Consider the following 7,763-nt stretch of genomic DNA (forward strand, 5'->3'; position numbering starts at 1 on the left):
ATGAGAGCCATTTTCTTTTGCATTTAAACAATATATAAAAACATTTTATGAAGCCCACCTGGTATAAAGACACAGCGACACAGAAATGTCATCGATGTGCAATTGCAAGCATTCAGGTCTGTGTAACACAAAACATAAAAATTATTAGGCAAGCTAATTACTAGAAATCATCATGGCAGGGGGTGAGCTACCTAGCTAGCTTATACTGGCCTGGCATGTCACCAGAAACACCCTCATAAAGTTACCATTTCTGCACAGGAACGTCTGTAACTTTCCACATGCTAGAAATGCTTTCAGTCAAAATGCATGCCACTGATAGTTTTGACCACAACCAAGAAGCATGAAACATAAAAATACAGCTGGCTCTTTTTCTTTGCGGAGGGACGTACAGTATGCCGAAAGGAACACTAAACCTGCAGTTGCACTATTAACCCACCGGGTGGCTCTAAAACTATATCCACACATCATACAGTTGCACATCAAAAATTATGCTCTCGCGCAAACACTGGCTTCGACAAGCCGTTCCACTTCCTCTTCCTCGTCAAGATGGGGCTTTCAAACTGTTGCCTTCACTGCTGCAATCAGCCACAACGCTCTGCAGGTGGCGACGGTTGCACCGTGCGAGCGCTCAGATCACGGCATGACCACGAGAGTGCCAGGATCGCGGGCTTTGTCTCTTCGAACAGCGTCAGTGAAACAACATTTGTAAAATCATACATAATTCTGTTTTACAATCAAGTGCAAACAGCTGGTATTAAAGCTAACTGTCATGAGACGCGTTGCGATCACGAAAAGAGGTCGCTGAATTTCCACGGCAACATCATTTTTAGTAACAAATATAAAAGTACTAGAGGTGGGAAATCACGGCATAAATAAATCAACACTTGGTGCAGCATTCTGTGCTCTCAGTGAGTGAAGTCCAAAGCCTGGGTAAAAGAATAAAAGCTAGCCTTTCTAAGTAAAGTGTGTATAGTGCAACAGTGTGTAACGCCTCCCTAAGTAATGGGGGGAAGGTGTAAAAGTCCAGGACCTGTTATTCATCTCTGTTTTTTTTTTTTTTTTTTTGGCAATGTAGTTTGTATGTAGCAGGTTCACAGCTGCGGGGAGGAAGCTGTTCTGAAGTCTGTTCATGTGAACTGTCTCTTGGATTACTGCAGTCTCTGTGAAAGGGACAGAAAGGCAACCTGGCAGTGAGTGTTTGAATCAATCCCAGTAGCAACCTCTCTTTAAATATGCGATACTTTTGAAACAGCACACTGATATTAACTATAATTCATCCGGTTTCTATTGCACCTACTTCTTGAGGTGCAGTTACTTTGACAAATACTGCAATACTTTTTCCTGAATGGTCGTGCTTTATGGTCCTCGCCGTGTAGGAATTTCTTACATTAACGAACCTGTGTGTACGGTGTTGCTTATTACTCTGCCGACACACTTTCTTAGAGAGATATCTTTATTAGCCAATTTACATATAACTAGCGCAAGGTTGACGTCTCATCATTCATTTTCTTTCTCTATGATAACCCGCTCTACATCATTACACCTGGGTTTGGAGTGGTACTCAATCAAGCTTCAGGGTGGTAACCGAGATGAGATGAATAATGGCAGGAGTCAAATGTGATTTCTAGCCCGACCAGGTAGAGCCTTCGCCACCCTTTGGTAGGGGAATCACATGGTGCTAATTATGAGGTGGTGCAAGGGAAGGTTTTGGGGAAGGTTTCTCCACAGTTGAGGGGAGCACTGGAGGAATGTTGCTTATCAGTAGGTGTCAGGGTCTATCAGCAGCTGTCATGTTTACTCCTCAGGTGTGCTGGCGGCTGGCTGACTGCCCTGCCAAGGCTTCTTCATTTCAGCCTGCTGAGTGCTAACTGGGAGTGCAAACCTCCCTATTACATCCTCTCTCTGGTGATATAAACCTCTAAATAAGTTTACTTATCCCCCACTTGTCATCCCTCTGTGGCACGTCCCTTTACACCCTACTAGACTGTCACCAGCTGGATTTAATGATTTACAGGTGTCCTAATTGGCATTTTTCACATTAGCCATTTTGACATGTCACAGCAGGGTAAACACAGGGGTAATTAATAACATTAATTATAACCCTGTTCCGTTTTGGCAGGCCTCAACACTTGTATTTTACAAGGATTACCTGTGACACACTAAATATGACAACACCTTTATTATTTTTTCTCCTTGTCCTAAAACCCAGACATAAATGTCTTCCTATTTTCTTCTTATTTAATGTATTTGTGGCTGTATGTGATACGCAAGCTGTTCATACCAATTGCCCCAGGTGGGATTAATAAAGTTGTCTGTATCTGTACATTTGTTGAAAGTCTGGTACCTCATCCCTAAATCGACGGGATTCTTCAATGAGTTTTTTGCGTAAAAAAAAATCCTTAAAGTTCTATGGTTCAAACTAGCTTAAAATATTTTAGCGTCCCCCCCCCCCCTTCTTCTACAGAATAATATATGTCAATAAACAGCATTTGCTAAGAAGTAGCCAAGAGGAGCAAAGCTAGCTGTGGTGACGCTAACGTCATGCATCCATGGTGTAGTTAGCGTAACGTTAGCTTTGTACTTTTAATGGCCGCATTTGAAGATCACTATTTAAGATTATCTGGTGAAACATGAACTTTTGTTTGTGCAGGTCTCTCTTTTTTGTTGTTGTTGCAATAATCCAGAGTAAAAATCTGTTTGTCCCTTGAGAGAGGGAGCCCTTGGCAAAGTTTCCCTAATACGTTGTTCCTGTGGCGCTCAAGGCAAAAGGTGGGTGGCGCCACTAAGCAGTATATGAAGTTGCTCTGATGTAACGCACATTTCTTTCTTGGTATATTGTCAAGTTTAAAGGAACCAGGATCCAAATGCAAGCTACGGGAGGCAAGAACTGACGAATTTAAGATTTTATTTTTTCAAAAATAAACTGAAGCAGGACTGCTTCAAGCTGGCAAAACAAGGGACAAGATGGTGTGAACAACAGGGAGGGTGACATGAGGATCTGACAGCTAAAATAATACTAAAAAAAAAACCCGAACATAACGACCCAACAGGAAACAAGTGGGAGAACACGAGGGCAGGAAAGGAGCTGATAGCACAGGAAACACAAAGGAACAGAGCTGTGACTGACGAGGGCTAACGAATTGACCAGACTCAGGTGAATGACTCAAAAAAGGCGGGAAAAAGACAAAGACAGGGAGTTCAAAGCCAACGAAGGCACTGGAGGGAAGCGATTACAAGACAAGACAGCAGCTGATTACTCTCACAATCAAACCGCAAACGAGGAAACACAAAGATTAAAACATACCAAGGTAGGTTGTGTTACAGTTTTTCATACATCGACAGCTTACGTCCCCGTTATATTTGCTCCCACTCTTTTAATACAACTCCATCTCTCTTGAGGGTGGTGTAAAGCTGAAACCAATGGCTAATTAGTTGTTTGTCTGTCTTGCTGGACTGGAGCTGTTGGTCCTCCCAGGCTAGTTCCCTGGTGGGGGGTTCCTTCACTGAGCTGTTCTTGCAGCCTGTCAGTTGGGTGGTGCGGGGTCATAACGTGTATTTCTAGCATCACGATCTTTCCCACTCCCTGTCAGCTAGCCTTTCTAGCTTCAGCGAGCCCCCTGCCCTGCTCTTTGCGCCCTGTGCTTTCAGTGGTAAACTAATGGGCCTACAGGGTATTGTACAATATCTCTCACAGCTACTGGCTACAAAACCAATCTGTATTTTAAAATTTCGACATATCATTGCTGTTGAATCAACCTGAAATGTATTTCTTTATCTTTAAAATCACATTTCTGAAGATGTGACCCCTTTTTGTGTTTCAAGGTGATTAACTTTAAAAGGTATGTCTTCAACCGCTCATCGCAGCATTTCCACGTTTCCCTGCACTGTGCGATTTGTTTCTCACTCTTTTCAGCTGTCTTTTAATGGATATGAGGTGAATCATCTCAGAGCAACATCAATGTTCCCAGACAGGAACAGACATGATTTAACTTGACATATGTTGCCTTTTTTCCTGGTCAAGCAGCACTGCCTTCTGACTATCCAGTCCATTTGCTTTTGTTGCAGTTTAATACAGTTGCTAAGAAATAGTTTAAAAAAGAGGGCAAGGTTAGCTAAAAGGGAGTTAGCGATGTTGGACAGAATGTAAATTTAGCTTTTATATTTAAACATGGCATATTAGGTGTGTACGAGAGAGACGCGCTGGCAAAGGTGAGAGAGAAAGTTCAAGCAAGAGAGGAGCGAGAGATTTAAGAGATTGTTGAAATGTCGCAGGTGGAAATGTCAGCAGCGAGGTGGAGAGGAGTCAAACCGAGCGAGAGCAGGAGGTTGAAACCATAATTAGTGTCTGTGAGTCACTGAGTGGCCCTGTGTGATGTCACCGACTCCCCGTCCTCTGTATCCACCGCTGAGGACAAGCACGGGGGACTAGCACATCCTGCCCTCTAGCCTTTCTGGGGAACACGCTGTTCTCTCCTCTGTTTTACTACTGCACAGCTTCTAGGCTTCAGCCCTGCCTGTGTCAGCTGTAATGACCTCATCACTATTTGTGGGGTCACACTCCTGCCTGCTTTCACTGTGTGTGTGTGTCTCTCTCTCTCTTATCGTTGGCTGAGGAAGAGCAGCTGCTGCATGACTGACAGCAGAATCTAACGGCTGTAGCGAATGTCCGCCTGACCATCTTGCCGACAAATCAAAGTAACACTGGAGCAAATCAGAGCAACATATGAGTGGTGGCCTCTGTACGTTTCCTTTCTGTGAGGGACGCGACCGTGGTTTTGTGTCACGCTGTTTTCCCCTCACTGTGGTATCGCAGTGAGACAGGCAGCCAACCACTGTGAAGGAGTGTGCATGGGAATGACAAACACCCACTTGATCTCATGAACCTGCATAGCAAATGTTCTTTGAGCCACCGACATGGCCAGAAACTCGAGAGATAGGAAGGCTGAGGAAGTCAGGCAGCTCGCACAAACAAACAAAACACTGCCGAGCACTCCCAAATTTGTAAAGACAGCCCCGTTGCCAGAATACAACGCTGGCATTGTATGCTTCTGCAAACCACGGATGCGTATAATGTCAACGCTTTTCAACCAGAAGTACAATTCATGTAAAGAGGCTGTGTTGTCAAAACACAGATTACGCATATCCTGGGTTTGCAGAACAGTAAAATGCCAATGCTTTATTCTGGCGAATGGGTTGGTGAAGAAATGTGCATAATTAGAAGAGCACGGAGGAGGCAGATCTGTCATCAAGCTGTAGCAGAGCACGGCAACTGCTTCTGGATAAAAGTGCAGCAGCATAGTGCTGGTGTTTACATTCGTTCCAACGAGTACTTTCTAGGAAATGAAACCCCATTTTGGACAGTTTTCCTCCACGACGACTCCTTAATGAAACTTTCCTGCAGCGTAGGAACATTAGTTTGATGTCAGTGTCTCACATTATGCAACCGCAAGGAAAACAGGCCGTGCATCATCAAAATAAGTCAAAGATTTGATGTGCACTGTTCTGCTGGCTCGAACAACTGGTTTTCAAGAGCTAATTCCCATCCCTTCTGCTCAATAGCGAACTGGACTGACTTACGAAAGTAACAGCAACTTAATAAACTACTGGACATGAACAGGGAGACTGTTTTAATCACAATAAAAAAAATATACACCTCTCCATGATTGCATTCCATAAGTAAAGCTGTGGTGCATCAAATGTCGAAATACTTCAGACAACACTTCGCCAAACGTGTTCATTCAGCTCATAGCGGCCCAGTAAATCCCTTCACTTTACATTTGATGGTGCTCGTGCGCTACATGTAGCGACATTCCCGTACCGCTGGGATCAGCCATATTGCCCATGATTGCGGGAGGATGGGTTAGCACGTTAGCTTGAATGATTTAATCACTTACTGATATCCCCGCTATTATCAGGAAAAATGGATCCGTTTTGCGACTGACATGCGTCATTTTTTTGCAGGGTACTTCAGAACAATGGATCCAGCGTTTCCTAGCTCAAGCAGTACCAGCGGGGCTGGCCGGGGCTGGGGTGACTACCCGCTAGCAGCCCACCGCTAGCAGCACATCGCTAGCGTGAATGTGGATTAATAATGTTGTGTTGCCCAAATGTTATTAAACCAAATACATGGGATAGTGACACTTCCCAGGACTTGCGTGACACTCAACACTATATTCATTTTTTTTTAATGCAGCTGTAATTTTCTGCTCTTTAGTTTTATGCTGTATGTAGCACTAGAGGTTTCATTAAACATCTGCAGTGAATCTTTGCATTTTCATTGTACAACTTGTTGTAGTACATCGTGTGTTTAGCTCTTACAGGGCACATTTATGAGTACTGAGGAGAGACGGACAGACAAAAAGCTGGTGCAACCCAACCTAGAGCAGTAGCTGCGCAGCCCCAAACAGCAGTAATGTTTTGGTAAGTTTGTAATACAAAGGCAACTCGAAGATCAATTTCAGCTCTACAGAAATTAATTCTGAAATCAAACATGTGATGCGAGAGGTTCAAGTGTGGGGGGGAGGTGTAAATCCAAAGGTTTGTGCGGCAGTTGTTCCCTCTGTCAGTGTTTGGCACACTCTGTGCCAGGATCTGCTGATTGTGTTAGTAATGTGCCATGTAAAACAGATGGGGCAAAATGGAAGGAACAGCAGAGCGCTTGTGTGTCTGACCTACCGATGCATTTCAACAGGAAAAAAGCACTCAGGCAGTCTGAGCAAAAAATACCAACCCAACTGGTGCTAAAAATAGACTGTCTTCTGTCTGTCTGGTGTAATTCTCAGTGTTCAGCCTCTTATGAAGTGATTAAGTCAAAATTTCTGCTCGGGAGATTTCTGTCTTGCCCCCACTCTTTCTCCTGATCAGTCTTGTAAAACCTGATGTATGTAGACGTCCTCTGAGCTCATCCATCACAGAACCCAGACACTTTCTGACTATCTGGCTGGGAAATGCAGTCCCTCTGTGTTCAGCGAGTGTGTGATGATCAGATTGTCATGAGCCTCGACCAGAACCGTAAGAGACTAGAACGTCCAGCTCCTAACATTTCACTACTAAATTTTCCTGGTTAGACCACAACTAAAATACGACTTATGATCTTTTCTGTAGGGGACACACGATACTACGATCTGCAGCGGACATTGCCCCACTGTTGCAATACTTTTTTTTAAATGAAGGAAAAATGTGAAATTTTTCGATTCACAATGTTAACGCGTGTTTTTCAGTAATAAATGTGAGTATCTAGTGATGGGCATTCCGACTCTTCTCAGAGATTCGGCTCCTTTGGCTCGGCTCTCTTAGAAGAGCCGGCTCTTACGGCTCCCAAATGGCTCTTCAGTTTTCATTCAGTATCACAAGCAATTTTGATTCAGTGTTTTCATAAATGCTTTATTTTTATGTGTGAAACTTTTAAAACTGAACACAACCACAGCAATCAAATGAACAAAGTGTGAACAGAGTGTCTAGTGGAGATTGGCATTCAGGAAAGCCAGATGCCTCAGTTTGGATGGGCTGATCCGATTTCTCCTCTCTGTTACAATTTGTCCTGTCTTTGAGAAGACTCTCTCTGAGGGGACCCATGTTGCAACAATGCAGAGTCTTCCTACCATTGCCTTAACCAGGCGTGGGTAGCATGAAGCCTTGGCCTCCCACCATTTCAGTGGGTCTTCAGCTCTCTGGATGAGGGGCTCCTGAAGGTAGGACCTCACCTCCAGTACAGCATCAGCTGTGGAATTTCTCTCTGCCTTGTGTGTACCTGGCCTGTACCA

Source organism: Aulostomus chinensis, chromosome 20 (assembly GCF_037954235.1).
Source record: "Aulostomus chinensis isolate RoL2024-O1b breed Wild chromosome 20, RoL_Achi_v1.0, whole genome shotgun sequence".
Lineage (NCBI taxonomy): Eukaryota > Metazoa > Chordata > Actinopteri > Syngnathiformes > Aulostomidae > Aulostomus > Aulostomus chinensis.